Source organism: Tachyglossus aculeatus, chromosome 7 (genome assembly GCF_015852505.1).
Source record: "Tachyglossus aculeatus isolate mTacAcu1 chromosome 7, mTacAcu1.pri, whole genome shotgun sequence".
In the NCBI taxonomy this organism is placed as follows: Eukaryota; Metazoa; Chordata; class Mammalia; order Monotremata; family Tachyglossidae; genus Tachyglossus; species Tachyglossus aculeatus.
This window is the reverse complement of record NC_052072.1, coordinates 54,023,366-54,038,941: the sequence shown is the minus strand read 5'-3', so window position 1 is coordinate 54,038,941 and position 15,576 is coordinate 54,023,366. Positions and strand designations below refer to the sequence as shown.

General features: G+C 50.0%; 1 protein-coding gene across 2 annotated transcripts in view; it reads right to left on the bottom strand.

The window, feature by feature from the left end:
• Positions 1-15,439, bottom strand: part of UBE2F (ubiquitin conjugating enzyme E2 F (putative)) — a 158,597-nt gene extending 143,158 nt beyond the window's left edge. For both annotated transcript variants that reach the window (XM_038749771.1, XM_038749772.1), the window contains exon 1: positions 15,354-15,439. The gene's annotated coding sequence lies outside the window, so the exon portion shown is untranslated. The remainder of the gene's footprint in view (positions 1-15,353) is intronic.
• Between the last annotated feature and the right edge of the window lie 137 nt (positions 15,440-15,576).

Genomic DNA, 15,576 nt, shown 5'->3' with positions numbered 1-15,576 from the left:
CTCGTGGTGGGCACGGAATGTGTCAGTATGGTGCTGTATTGTACTCTCCCAAGAGATTAGTACAGTGCTATGCACACATTAAGTGCTCAATAAATACAACTGAATGAGTGAATGAATGCTGTGCAAAGATTCAGGCTAGCCAAAGAGCTTCCTTACTACATGAGTACTGAGGGTTCGGGACCTAACGATGAGGCAATTTTTCTTCTGGGTAGATTCCTCCTTGGCTGCAAGATGAAATAGACAGCATTGCCAACTCCCTTCTGGACCTAATAATAACAGCTGGAGTAGTTTTTTTAGGCACTTACTCTGTGCCGGGTACTACACTAAGCACTGGAGTAGATATGAATCAGGTCCAACACAATCCCTGTCCCACATGGGGCTCACAGTCTAAGTAGGAGAGAGAACAGGCACTGGATTCCCATTTTACTGATGAGGAAACAGAGGTACATAGACTTCAACTGACTTACCCAAGGTCACACAGCAGGCAAGCGGCAGAGTCAGGATTAGTACCCAGGTCTTCTGAATCCAAGGCCCATACTCTTTCCACTAGGCCTACCCATGGCCAAACTTAGGAAGCCCTAATCCTTTATGTACATATCTTTAAATTATATTTTATAATTTTTAGAATATCTGCCTCCCTCTCTAGATTGTAAGCTCATTTTGGGCAGAGAACATGTCCACTAGTACTGTTGTATTGTACCATCCCAAAGCGCTTAGTACAGGGCTCTGCATATAGGAAGCACTCATACCACTGACTGATTGATTCTGCAGGTAAGGAAAAGTAATATTCCATATGTCTTTTACTTAATTCCTGGAGCTGTAAGACATTCAGGATAGTCAAACCTCCAGTATTTTTAATAATAGTAATTATGGCATTTATTAAGCACTTACTATGTGCTCAGCACTGGTGTAGATATCTGAGTTTTGACTTATGAGATGGTCCAGGTTTTCCCACAATTTCACAGACATCAACTGAATTCCTGTTATTCCTATCCTGTCATAAATTGAGTCTCATCCTTGATTCCATGCCTTGAAGAAACAACTCTGGGCAAGGCATTTAACTTAACTTCTCTATGCCTCAGTTACAGCAACATGGCCTAGTGGATACACCCCAGGTCTGACTCTGCTACTTGTCTGCTGTGTGACCTTGGGCAAGACACTTTAACCCTCCAATGCCTCAGTTCCCTTGTATGTAAAATAGGACTAAGATTGTGAGTCCTACGTGGGACAGGGACTGTGTCCAACCCAGCTATCTTGTATCTATCCCAGCACTCAGAACATTTCTACATGACATTGTATGCGCTGAACAAAGACCATTATTATTATCATTAGTTCCTTGGGGCAAATTTTCCCAATCAATGGTATTTATTGAGCACTTACTGTGAGCAGAGCACCACACAGAGATTGGGAAAGTAGGCTACAACAGAGGTAGTAGGCAGGATCCCTGCCCTCAACGAACACATACCGCACCCTCTCAATCAATCAGTCTTATTTATTGAGAGCTTGCATTGTGCAGAGCATGTGGGAGGCCACGCTAAAACAGAGGGACATTTTTGTGTGTTTGCTTATGGCTTGCTAAGTGCTTTCTATGTCCCCAGCACTGTACTAAGCGCTGGCATAGATACAAGATAATCAGATCAGACACAGCCATTGTCCCACTTGGGGCGCAGTCTTAATCCTCACTTTACAGTTGAGGTAACTCAGGCCCAGAGAAGTAACGTGCAAGGTCACACAGCAGACAAGTGGCAGAGCCAAGATTAGAACCCAGGTCCTTTCGACTCCTAGGCCCGTGCTCTCGGTAGACATGTTTGTTCCCTGCCCACATGCAGCTTAGGGTCTAGAGGCCTGACACTGACTCTGCTTTTTGAACCTTAAAGTACCTTTCCCCAAGCAGGGTGGACTTGCACACGCAGGCTTGGGGCTGGCTGGGATGCAGCGGTGACTACGCCCAGGGCCAGGGGGCCACCCTGCTCTCACGGCTGCATGACTTGCCCCCAGTCTGACCGGGAGAGGCCTTGGCAGGCAGTGAGCCCCCATGAGGGCCGGATTGGTGGGACCACCCGGACGGGGTGTGCGGGCTGAGCCCCCAGCTGCTACTGGGATTGTATCACCGGAGGGGCAGAATCAATCAATCCATCGGATTTATTGAGTGCTTACTATGCAGTAGATAAAGCAGGGGCCTGGGACTCAGAAGGACCTGAGGTCTAATCCCGGCTACTCCACATGTCTGCCGTGTGACCTTGGGCAAATCACTTCACTTCCCTGGGCCTCAGTTACATCATCCAGAAAATGGTGACTAAAACTGTGAGTGCCACGAGGGACAGGGACTGTACCCAACCTGATTAACTGTATCTACCTCAGCACTTAGAACAGTGCCTGGCATATAGTAAGCATTTCAGCACTTTGAACAGTGTTTTGCACATAGTAACATGCTTTGCACATAAATGCCATTTAAAAAAAGCACTTAGCAAGTACCATAATTATAATTACTATTATGTGCAGAGCACTCTAAGCACTTGGGAGAGTACAATCCAACAGAATTAGCAGATACATTCCCTGCCCATTACAAGCTTACAGTCTAAAGGGGGAGACAGACATTAATATAATAAAAATAATGATAGCATTTGTTAAGCGCTTACTATGTGCAAAGCACTGTTAATATGAATAAATAGATAATGTATAATAATTGAAAGATATGTAGCTAAGTGTTGTGGGGTTGTGGGTGGGGCAAATATCAAATGTCCAAGATCACAGATTGAAGTGCACAGAAGGGTAAGTGAGCCAGGGAAAAGAGTGTTTAAATGGGGAAGCCAAAGAGGAAGGGTTTAGGCCTGAGTAGCACTTGGCCAAAGGGAGGACAGAGAAGAGTTGACGGGAAGTGTCATTTACAGAGTGACCAACACAAGAATGTCCAGTTAAAAAACACAGGTGTGACAGATGCAGGGAGTCTGTCTAGACTTAAAACAGTTAATCCCCTTTACCTCCTCCTACCTTCCCACACCCACTTCCTACTAGAAGCTGGCCTGCAAACTTCAATCCTCAAGCACCAACCTGCTTGCTTTACCTCGATCTCATCTATTTCACCTCCAACCCCTTGCCCAAGTCCTCCCTCTGGCCTGGGCAGGGACTGTGTCCAACCTGATAACCTTGTATTTACTCCAGCACTTAGTTCAGCGCTGAGGCATAGTAAGTACTTACCAAGGACCATAAAAAAATAAAAATTAGAAAAAAAGTCTCCAGACTGCCAGTTTCACTTGGCCACACTCAGATGATCAGGTCATTAAACACCCGAGTTCCTCATTCCTCCCATCATCTCCAAAGCCACCAGTAAGTTTCCTTCTATACAGAAACAAATGTCCTCTACACTCTAAGTTCCTTGTGGGCAGAGAACGTGTTTACCAACTTCATTGTACTCTTCCAAGCGCTTAAGACAATGTCCTGCACACAGTAAGTGCTCAATAAATGGCATGGATTGATTCATGTTGGATGGGCTACAACCAGGAAGAAAGCACATACTACTTACTCTCCTAGGTGGACTGGCTGACTTCTGCTGCTTCCTTTATTCCAAAACGGAAAGCTTGCTCAAAGTAGCTTTGAAGGCCTTATTGAAGCTGCTCTACAATTCTTTCTTAAGTGAGGTTTTCATCTCACAGTTAGCCCGGCTCTTAGGGAAGCCACCCTTACGCTTGCTGCCTTCTGCAGTTGTGGGCAGGTAAAGTGTCTACCAATTCTGTTATACGGTAATGATTATAATAATAATTGTGGTATTTGTTAAGTGTTTACTATGTTCCAAGCACTGTATGTTGAAAGCCTTATTGAGGGCACATCTCCTCCAAGAGGCCTTCCCAGACTAAGCTCCCCCTTTTCCTCACCTCCCACTCCCTTCTGCATCTGTCTTGTTCCCTTTGCTATCCCTCCTCCCAGTCCCACAGTCCTCATGTACATATCTGTAATTTTATTTATTTGTATTCATGTCTGTCTCCCCACCTCTAGACTGTAAGGTTGGGGTGGGGAACGTGTCTGTTGATTATTGTTGTACTCTCCCAAGCACTTAGTACAGTGCTCTGCATACATGAAGTACTCAATAAATATGATCAAATGAATGCACTAAGCACTGGGGCAGGTACAAGACCATCAGAGTCCACTTGGGGCTCACAGTCTAAGTAGGAGGGAGAACAAGTACTGAATTCTCAAAACTGAGGCACTGAGAAGTGAAGAAAGTATCCCAAGTTCACACAGCAGACAAGTGATAGAACTGGGATTAGAACCCAGGTCCTCTGACTCCCAGGCCCGTGCGCTTTCCACTAGGCGCCAATGTTTCTTCTCCTCTCCCAAGTGGTTAGTACAGTGCTCTGTACATAGTAAGTGCTCAACAAATATCACTGATTGATCGGCTGATTGCAGTGTTTCACCCCCTCCACGACCGATGCAGGTATTTACGCAGTGAGCTGAATCAATCTCCCCATGCCTCGCTGGGCATGCTCAATCTGGGTGAGTTGCTGGGCCTCTCTCATTCATCGTCAATATTGTCTAAAGCAAGCACTTTTATGATCGGTTTCCTCAAACAAGAGTTGTTGAGTTACTTAAACACACATTCACCCACCCTTCCAATAACAACACTAAGAAACTCAAACCTCTTGAAGCCCTGGTGGGTGTCTTCTTGACCCACGGCATAGTGGATAGAGCACAGGTCTGGATGGTCACGGGTTCTAATCCTGGCTCTGCCACTTGTCTGCTGTATGACCTTGGGCAAGTCGCTTCACTTCTCTATGCCTCAGTTCCCTCATCTGTCAAATGGGAATTGAAACTGTGAACCCCACATGGGACAGGGACTGAGTCTAACTCGATTTGCTTGCAACCACCCCTACGCTTAGTACAGTGCCTGGCACATAGTAAGCGCTTAAAAATACTAATATTATTGTGATTACTATTACTTTCCGCTGCTAAAATGTGTTTGGCACCGTCTTAGTCGTGAGGATCTTGGATGCCAGCTGGGCTCCCCATCTAGCAAAGCCGTGAGGGGCAGGGTGCTTGTAGCCCGCTCTGCTCATAGGCTTGGGGCAGGAGGGTGCTGTGTGCTTGCACATACATCGCTTGGAACCAAAAGGGATGGGAAGCCCAATCGTCAATAACCCGCCCTGCTTGGGAAGCCTACTCTGCTGAGGAAAGGTGGGGAGGAGGAGATGAATGACCTTGTCGGGTTCACTCAACTGGAAAAGCATCAAGGAGCCACAAAGCCTAGTGGACAGAACCCGGGCCCAGGAGTCAGAGGGACTGGGTTCTAATCCCGGTTCCACCATTTGCCCGCTGTGTGTTCTGATCTCCCAACCCCCTGTCTCTCCCCACTTCATTCTATACTTCACTCTGCTGCCCAGTTTATCTTTCTACAGAAATGCTCTGAGCATGTCATCCCACTCCTCAAAAATCTCCAGTGGTTGCCTATCAACCCACAAATCAAGCATAAACTCCTCACTATTGATGTCAAAGCTCTCCATCATCTTGCCCCCTCCTACCTCACCTCCCTTCTCTCCTTCTACAGCCCAGCCCGCACACTCTGCTCCTCTGTCGCTAACCTCCTCACTGTGCCTTGTTCTCACCTGTCCCACCGTCGACCCCTGACCCACACCCTACCTCTGGCCTGGAATGCCCTCCCTCCTCACATTCGCCAAACTAGCACACGTTCCCCCCTTCAAAGCCCTACGGAAGGCTCACCTCCTCCAGGAGGCCTTCCCAGATTGAGCCCCCCTTTTCCTCTGTTCCTCCTTCTCTCCCCATCGCCCCCACTCCCTCCCTCTGCTCTACCCCCGTCCCCTCCCCACAGAACTTGTGTATATATGTACATATTTATTATTGTATTTATTTTATTAATGATGTGTATATAGCTATAATTCTATTTATTTACATTGATACTACTGATGCCTCTCCACTTGCTTTGCCGTCTATCTCCTCCCTTCTAGACTACGAGCCCGTTGGGTAGGGACTGTCTCTATTTGCTGCTGAACTGTACTATCCAAGTGCTTAATACAGTACTCTGCACACAGTAAGTGCTCAATAAATACGATTGAATGAATAAGCTTGGGCAAGACACTTCTCTTTGTCTCAGTTACCTCATCTGTAAACTGGAGACAAAGACTGGGAGCCCCATGGGGGACAGGGCCAGTGTCCAACATGATTAACTTATCTACCCCAGCACTTAAAACGCTGTTTGAAACATAGTAAGAGCTAAACAAATACCTTTACTATTATCAATCAATGGTATCTAGTGAGTGCTTACTGTGTGCAGAACACTGTACTAAGTGCTTGGGAGGGTACAAAAAAACAGAGTTGGGTTCCCTGCCCATAATGAGTTTGCAACCTGGAGGCTCTTACTGTCATATTCTTATCATTATTCCTGGGGAAGCTCTTCTTAAAGAGCTAGAAGAAGACTAGAGCAGAGATCTACATGAATTCCCCATATGCTAGAATTCTAATGGAGAAGCAGCATGACAGTGAAAAGAGCACGGGCTTGGGAGCCAGAGGTTGTGGGTTCTAATCCCAGCTCCATCATAACAGCTTTGTGACTCTGGGCAAGTCACTTAACTTCTCTGTGCCTCAGTTACTTCATCTGTAAAATGGGGATTAAGACTGTGAGCTCCATGTGGGACAACTTGATTACCGTGTACCTATCCCAGTGCTTAGAACAGTGCTTGGCATATAGTAATTGCTTAACAAATACCATTATTATTATTATCATTACTATTATTAATGGGAGACACATAGGCCTCATCAAGTCCCTCAGGGTTGGTATCCGTCTCCTGGACACTGATTGCACCATGTTGCTGTCTGACTCGTCCCATGAGCGTGAAGAGAGGAAGAGGTGTTCCAGACCATGACTTTTTTTTTTACTATGATATTTCTTAAGTATTTTTATGCCAGACACTGTACTAAGCACTAACTTCTTCACATTCTGCCACCCCAGGGTACTGTCTCAGCACTTCCACATAAGCCTATGGACTCATGTCAATAGGTGGTGAGGTGAGATATCTGAAACTCAGAAGACGTTGGGAATTTCTAGTCATGGAGGCTTGTGAACTGGCAAGAGAGGGCAAAGAGCAGCTAGGGATAACAGGCAACATTTTTACAAAGCAGCCCTCTGCCTCCTAAACTTTGGAAAGAGAGAAAAACGAAGGCTAAGGGGGCCAAGGCCAAAACCTAACACAGTTTCCAATTACCGGTGCTGGAAATCAATAGAGATTTCCACAGGAATGGGCATGGGGAAGTTTCAGCAATTTTGAGCCCCAAAAGTGAAAGCGAAAATGAGCTCCTCTGGGGATCGGGGAAGATGGGGGTGACAGTGAGAGGAAAGTAGGGTGAAGGGAATTTCACGGAGCTCCCAGCGAGGTGAAGCCAAGGTCCCCAGATCAAGCCAGAGATGGTCTCCTGCTGGCCAGAGAGGCGGAAGCAGCGGAGCCAGGTTTCCCCTCTGCCCCCTGCACCCACCCCAATGGGTCCCTCCCTCGATCCCTCCGATCTTCCCCACCCAATGCCCAGGCTGGATCTGTGCCAGCTCACCACTGGAGTTGACCACGCTGTGGCGGCTGGCCACCCAATTACCCAACACAGCTGCAGTCTGGGCCCCTGGCCAGGGCCTTGGGCGGGGGCTACAGTGAAATGGGGGCCATGCCCACTCTTCGGTCTGCCTGCCTGCCAGCTTGGGCGGGTGAAAGCAGATCCTGGTCCTGTCTCACCAGCCACGGTGGAGCAGGGCCTGGGACAGGACCGGACCCACTACCGCGGAGTCTGTGGTCCAGGCGGCTCAGCTCAGGGCCAAAAAAACCCCACCACACTGCATCCGCTGCTTTAACAGCAATGAGCAATCCAGCTCTTTCTTCACTCAATCGGATTTATTGAGAGCTCACTGTGTGCAAAGCACTGTACTAAGCGCTTCCGGTTTCCCCGTCCAGATCTTTCTGCCATATTTTTAGCCCTGCTCATCACCACGTATCCCCTGAACACAATATTCAGAAAGCCAGCCTGGCTTCCACTGGCGCTACAGCACTTTCAACCCATGATCGAAAATGAAGGCGACGAGCGAGTTTTCCATAAACTGGGTCCTGGGACCCCAGCAGAAGTACCCTATTAGATTCACCAATGGTCAAAAAAGAGAACACGGGAAAAATCCTTCCAAGAAGGGCCCAACCAAACCCCGAATGAAGCTAGCTCCTTCTCGCCCAGTGGCCAACTGCTGAACATAACTTCTCAAAACAATATGAAAAAGTGTTTGAATTTCAAACTTCTTTACTGCCATCCGTCTCCCTCGCTACACTACTCTAAACTCCTTGTGGGCAGAGAACATGTCTACTGATTCTGTTACACTGTACTCTCCCAAGCACTTAGTAGAATGTTCTGCATACAGTAAGTGCTCAATAAATACAACTGAATGACTTGCACAATACAATTGATAATGTAAGATGGTACTTGGGCATCAGTTAATAATAATAATTGAAGTATGTGCTAAGTGCTTGGTCCATGCCAGGCACTGTACTAGGGTGGAGTCAAGCAAATCTGATTGGACACAGTCCCTGTCCCACGTGGGGCTCAGTCTCAATCCCAATTCGACAGATGAGGTAACTGAGGCCCAGAAAGTGAGATGACTTGCCCAAGGTGACATATGAGACAAGTGGCAGACTGGGATTAGAATCCGTGACCTTCTGACTCCCAAGCCCACTCCACCATGCTGCTTCTCTTAGTTATTGGCACCTATTTGTCCCCAACCTAGGCAGTGCTGAATGCCCAGTAAACAGGGGGAGAATGCTGCAGGGGATGCAAACTGAGACACAAGGGGAGAAAAGGGTGTTGCAAGAAACAAGAAATTGCCTAGAAATCACAGCTCCTTTCCTCCCTAGCTCCTCCTGTCACAGAGTTCTCAAGAGGCAGGTCTCAGCACTTTTTTTCCCTTTTTTTACGGTATTTGCTAAGCACTCACTCTACGCCACGCACGTACTAAATGCAAGGTCATGGATCAGACAAGTGGAAGAGCCAGAATTAGAACTCAGGGCCTCTGATTCCTAGGCCCGTACTCTATCCACAAGGCCATGTTCTTCTCAGGCAAACTGATTTGGGAGCAGAGGAAAAGATACTAAGGAGGAAAAAGGGGCAAAAGGATAGGGGGCAAGGAGGAGAAGTGATAAACAATAATAATAAAAAGATGCAAAAGGCGAGGGCAGGGAGAAGGGAAAGAAAAAAGGGAAAGAGGGAAAGACAAGGTGGGAAGGAGGAGAAGGGAAGTGGGAAGAAAGGGAGAAGAAAAGATGAGGGAGAAAGGGGAGAGGAATTGAGAGAAAGGGAGAGGGTAGTGGATCTCTTTTTTCCCTTGGGCCCTGCAGAAAGCAGAGGTGCCCAGAGGGGTGACATAGGGAGCAGCGTGGCCTAGTGGAGAGAGCCCGGGCCTGAGACTCGGGGTACCTGGGTTCTAATCCCCGATCCGCCATTTGTCTGCTGGGTGACCTGGGGCAGATCACAGAGAAGTGAAGTGTTACAGTTACCTCATCTGTAAAATGGGGATTAAGACCATGTGCCCCACGTGGGTCAACCTGATAACCTTGTATGTACCCCAGCACTTAGAACAGTGCTTGGCACATAGTAAGCGCTTAACAAATACCATCATTATCCTCTGGGCCTCAGTTATCTCATCTGTAAAATGGGGATTAAGACCATGTGCCCCACGTGGGTCAACATGATAACCTTGTATGTACCCCAGCACTTAGAACAGTGCTTGGCACATAGTAAGCGCTTAACAAATACCATCATTATTGTTATCCTCTGGGCCTCAGTTACCTCATCTGTAAAAGGGGGACTACAACTGCTAACTCCATGTGGGATATGGACTGTGTCCAACCTGATTACCTCCCATCTACTCCAGGACTTAGAACAGTGCTTGGCACATAGTAAGTGCTCAGCAAATACTATAAGAAGAAGAATTCCTACCCTGCAGCCAGCCAGGTCCACAGACCACCTGCATTTCTGGAAAAATGGGGGGGAGCAGGAAAAGACACCATCTACCTGCTAAGTAAGGAGGGTGGATGCCACCAGACATATGTGGAGGAACGTGAAGGACCACAGGAGCTTGCTGGGGTGGAAGAGGAGGCTGCAGGAGGCTCAGCTGGCCCTGGATGGGGCCGCTGCAACAGGGGAGTTTGCTCCCTCCCTGACCATGGAGAGGAGGGGAAGAGAAGGGAGGAGGCGGTGAAGGGGAGGAGAAGGAGAGGGGGTCTGGGCTCAGGCTCCAGGGGCCTGGCTCTGCCACTGCTGACTACTAAGCGAGGGCAGGCCTGCCCAATTTTAATGTCTATTTCCCCCTGTAGACTGTAAAAGCTGCTTGTGAGCAGTCAGTCGAATTTACTGTGTGCAGAGCACTGTCCTAAGCACATGGAAGAGTAGAATGTAACAAGACACATTTCCTGCCCAAAAGGAGCTTACAGTCTACTGGGGGAGACAGACATTAACAAATAAATAAATTGAAATTGCACACCTAGTACTGTGCTTCCCCAAGAGCTCAGTACAGTGCTTTGCACACAGGCAGCAATAATAATAATTGTGTTATTTGTTGAGTGTTTACTATGGGCCAGGTTCTGTACCAGGCGCTGGGGTGGATACAAGCAAATCGGATTGGATGCAGTTCCTGTCCCTCATGGGGCTCACAGTCTCAATCCTCATTGTACAGATGAGGGAACTGAGGCCCAGAGAAGTGAAGTGACTTGCCCAAGGTCACACAGAGACAATTGCAGAGCCAGGATTAGAACTCATGACCACCAGGCCCGTGCTCTATCCACTACACCACGCCACTTCTATCAAAGCAGGTCTAGGTCAGACAAGAAATTGTGACGGAACCTGAAGAAGTGTGGGATGACGAAAAACAACATACCCATCAGGCAGATTTTTGTTGGGAAAATGCCCAATGAGTGGTGAACAACTTACAATAAATAACAATAACTTACAACAATAAACTGCCAGCCTGTGAGGGCTAAAAGTTGTCAGGGTTCAGGTGTTGCTCCAGGGGCCAAAGAGGGGGGCACAGACAAGAGGGGCCTTGGGCCAGAACTCACAGGATTTCTCCTTCTCCACCTCCGCCTACCCACCACCCGGGCCTGGGGCAGCCTGCACGAACACACTAGGAAATGTGTTTACAAGCTTTACGGACACGACCAATTTAGAACCATATTTATAGAAGGGCTGTGAATTTACGGATGGTTCGTAATCTTGACCCATCCCCAACAACCCTGCCTAACCCCAAGAGAGCAGCAGTAGTTCACACACCCCTGGGGATATATCCAAGTTGAAGGGTTTTTCCCACCCCCGGGGATACATCAGGCTTCGGATTTTTTTTTTAACCTCCAGGCCCCTTGGACTGTTGCCCTCCTTCCTGCCATAGAGGTAATAATAATAATTACGGTATTTGATAAGTGCTTACTATTTGCCAGGCACTATACTGAGCGCAGGGGTAGATACAAGGTAATTGGTTTAGACAAAGTCCCTGTCCCACATAGAGATCAGTCTTAATCCTGTCCCGCCATCGACCCCTGGCCCACGTCATCCCCCTGGCCTGGAATGCCCTCCCTCTGCCAATCCGCCAAGCTAGCTCTCTTCCTCCCTTCAAGGCCCGACTGAGAGCTCACCTCCCCCAGGAGGCCTTCCCAGACTGAGCCCCTTCCTTCCTCTCCCCCTCGTCCCCCTCTCCATCCCCCCATCTGACCTCCTTCCCTTCCCCACAGCACTTGTATATATGTATATATGTTTGTACATATTTATTACTCTATTTATTTATTTTACTTGTACATATCTATTCTATTTATTTTATTTTGTTAGTATGTTTGGTTTTGTTCTCTGTTTCCCCCTTTTAGACTGTAAGCCCACTGTTGGGTAGAGACTGTCTCTATACGTTGCCAACTTGTACTTCCCAAGCGCTTAGTAAAGTGCCCTGCACACAGTAAGCGCTCAATACGATTGATTGATCGATTAATCCCCACTTTACAGACGAGGTAACTGAGGCACAGAGAAGTGAAGTGACTTGCCCAATGTCACGCAGCAGGTATGTGGCAGATCTGGGATTAGAACGCAGGTCCTCCTGACTCCTAGGCCCAAGTTCTAGCCACTACGTCATGCTGCTGGAAACAGCGCCAGCAGAGAGACACTCAAGCAGGGACAAGACCCTGGACCTTCGTATATATATATATGTATGTTTGTATATATAAATATTTTTTAAGACATTTGTTAAGCACTTACTATGTACCAGGCACTGACCTGGTGTAGATACAAGCTAATCGTGTTGGACACAGTCCCTGACCCACATGGGGCTCAGAATCTTAATCCCCATTTTCCAGACAAGGTAACTGAGGCCCAGAGAAGTGAAGTGACTTGCTCAAGATCACCCAACAGACAAGTGACAGAGCTGGGATGAGAACCCAGGTCCTCTGAGTCCCAGGCCCATGCTCTCTTCACTAGGACACACTGCTCCCTGTGTCACCCCGCTGGGCACCTCTGCTTCTGCAGGGCCTAAGGCGGTCAGATGGCGCCCGCTCTCCTTCCCAGGGTCACATCTCTCCATGGGAGGCACCAGTGCCATAGTTTCAGCATGCGGGGGCGGCAGACCGGCCAAGACCAAGGGGAGGGGAGGGGCAGCAAGTGACCATGGGCCAGAGGTGAAGGCAGAGAGAGAGAGGAGTGTGCTGGGATGAGAAGGGGTCAGGAAGAGGCGGAAGAAGGAAATGAGAGGGAGGGGGAAAAGGGTGGAGAAGGGAGAGAGGGAGGGCAAGTGATGGATACACGGGGAGGGGGAAGAGGGAGACAAGCAACTTGGCCTAGTGGATAGAGCACGGTCATGGGAGTCAGAAGGACCGGGAATCTAATCCTGTCTCGGCCACCTGTCTGCTGTGTGACCTTGGGCAAACCACTTCTCTGAATCTCAATTACCTCCTCTGTAAAATTGGGATTAACACTGTGAGCCCTATGTAGGACATGGACTGTATCCAACCTACCTTGCATCCACCTCAGCACTAAGTATAGTACCAGACACACTGTAAAAGCTTAACAAATATACCATAAAAAGGGACGGGGGAAGGACTGAGGAGAAAGGGGTTGAGGGACAGAAAGTCACAGCCATGGAAATTCACATCACCTGCTCAGGCCGAGGGGAAGCACTCAATCACTTTTCCTCCTTCTACCTCACCTCACTGCTCTCCTACGACAACCCTGCCCGCTCACTTTGCTCCTCTATTGCCAACCTGCTCACTGTCCCTCGATCTCACCTATCTCGCCATTGACCTCTTCCCCCATGTCCTGCCTCTGGCCTGGAACATCCTCCCTCCTCAAATCTAAGAGAATTACTCTCCCCAACTTCAAAGCCTTATTGAAGGCAAATCTCCTCCAAGAGGCCTCCCCTGACTAAACCCCCCTTTCCTCTTCTTCCACTCCCTTCTGCATCATCCTGACTTGTTCCCTTCATTCAATCCCCCTCCCAGCCCCAAAGCATTTATATACATATCTGTAATTTCATCTATTTATAGTAATGCCTGTCTCCCCATCTAGAACTTAAGCTTATTGTGGGCAGGGAATGTGTCTAACCAACTCTACTGTATTGTACTCTCCCAAGCACTTAGTACAGTGTTCTGCACACAGTAAGTGCTCAATAAATACTACTGACTGACTAGGGAGGGGGCAAAAGGAGGGGAGGGGATGGGGGGGAGAGAGGAGAGCAGGTAGAGAGGAGGGAATAGGGGAGATGGGGAGGAGCCAGCAATTACTCTCTGCACCTTTGAAGACTTACTGAAGGCACATCCCCTTCAGGAAGCCTTCCTTGACTAAGACCCTCTTTCCTCTTCTCTGCTCCCTTCTGTGTCTCCCTGACTTGCTCCCTTTGTTCTCTCCCACCACAACCCCACCGCACTTATGTCCATATCTGTAATTTATTTATTCCTATTGTCTGTCTTGCCCCAATTAGACTGTAAGCTCACTGTGGGAAGGGAATGTGTCTGCTATATTGTTATATCGTACCCTCCGAAGTGCTCAGTACAGTGGGCTGCACACAGTAAGCTCTCAACAAATGATTGAATGAATGAATGAAGGAGATAAGGTGGAGGTTGAAGTGGAAAGGTGAGAAGGGGGAGGGAGGAACACGGGGGCGGGAGGAGGAGGGGCACGTGCAGGAGGGAGGAGGGAAGGGGGCACGGTGGGGGGGTGAGGGAAGGATGAAAGGGTAGGTGGTGAGAGGAGGAGGGAGAGAAGGGGCAAGCAGGGGAGGGAGGTCAAAGGGGGAGGGAGGCAGGGGGGAAAGAGAAGGAGGAGGGGGGGAAGAAGGGGAGGGAGAAGGGAGGAGGAGGAAAGAAGACGAGGAGGGGGAAGAGGAGGAGGGGGGCAAGGGGGGGCAAGAGGAGGAGGGGGGCAAGAGGAGGAGGAGGGGCAAGAGGAGGAGGAGGGGGAAAGAGAAGGAGGGGGAAAGAGAAGGAGGGGGGAAGAGAAGGAGGGGGGAAAGAAGAGGGGGGGAAAGGGGGAAGAGGGGGGAAAGGGGGAAGAGGAGGAGGGGGGAAGAGGAGGAGGGGGGAAGAGGAGGGGGGGAAGAGGAGGGGGGGAAGAGGAGGAGGGGGAAGAGGAGGAGGGGGGGGAAGAGGGGGGAAGAGGAAGAGGGGGGGAAAGAGGGGGGAAGAGGGGGGAAAGAGGAGGAGGGCGGAAAGAGGAGGAGGGGGAAAGGGGGGGAAGAGGGGAGGGAGAAAAGAGGAGAGGGGGAAGAGGGGAGGGGCGAAAGGGGGGAAGAGGGGAGGGGCGAACGAGGGAAGGGAGGAGGGGGAGAAAGGAGAAGGGAGGGGGAAAGAGGGGACGGGGAAAGAGGGGAGGGGGAAAGGGGGGGAAAGAGTGGAGGGGGCTAAGAGGGGAGGAGGGAAAGAGGGGTGGGGGAGGAGGAAAAGAGGGGTGGGGGAGGAGGAAAAGAGGGGTGGGGGGAAGAGGGAAAGAGGGGTGGGGGAAGAGGGAAAGAGGGGTGGGGGCAAGAGGAGAAGGGGAAGGGAGGGAGAAGGGGAAGGGAGGGAGAAGGGGAAGGGAGGGAGAAGGGGAAGGGAGGGAGAAGGGGAAGGGAGGGGGAAGGAGGGGAGGGGGAAGAGGGATGGGGGAAGGGGGGAGGGGGAAGGGAGGGAGAAGGGGGAAGGGAGGGAGAAGGGGAGGGAGGGGGGAAAGAGGGGAGAGGGAAAGAGGGAGAAAGAGGGGAGGGGGAAAGAAGGGGGAAGGGAGGGGGGAAGAGGAGTAGGGAAAAGAGGGGAGAGGAGGAGGAGAAGGAGGGAAGGGCGGCGTCCCGGCCCCGCTCCCCGGCGGGCTAGCGGGACACTGACCTGGAGGCGTCGGTGAGCCGGGGGGGCGGCAGCACACCATCCCCGGCTCCCCGGACCGGACCTCGGCCTCGGCCTCGGCCTCGGCCTCGGCGGCGGCGGCAACGGCGGCGGCAGTTACGGCGCCGGCGGAGTGGGAGGGGGCGGAATGGAGGGGGCCACGGGCGGAACGGAAGGGGCGGGGGGGACAACGGCGGACGACAGGAAGGGGCGGGGACAACGGCGG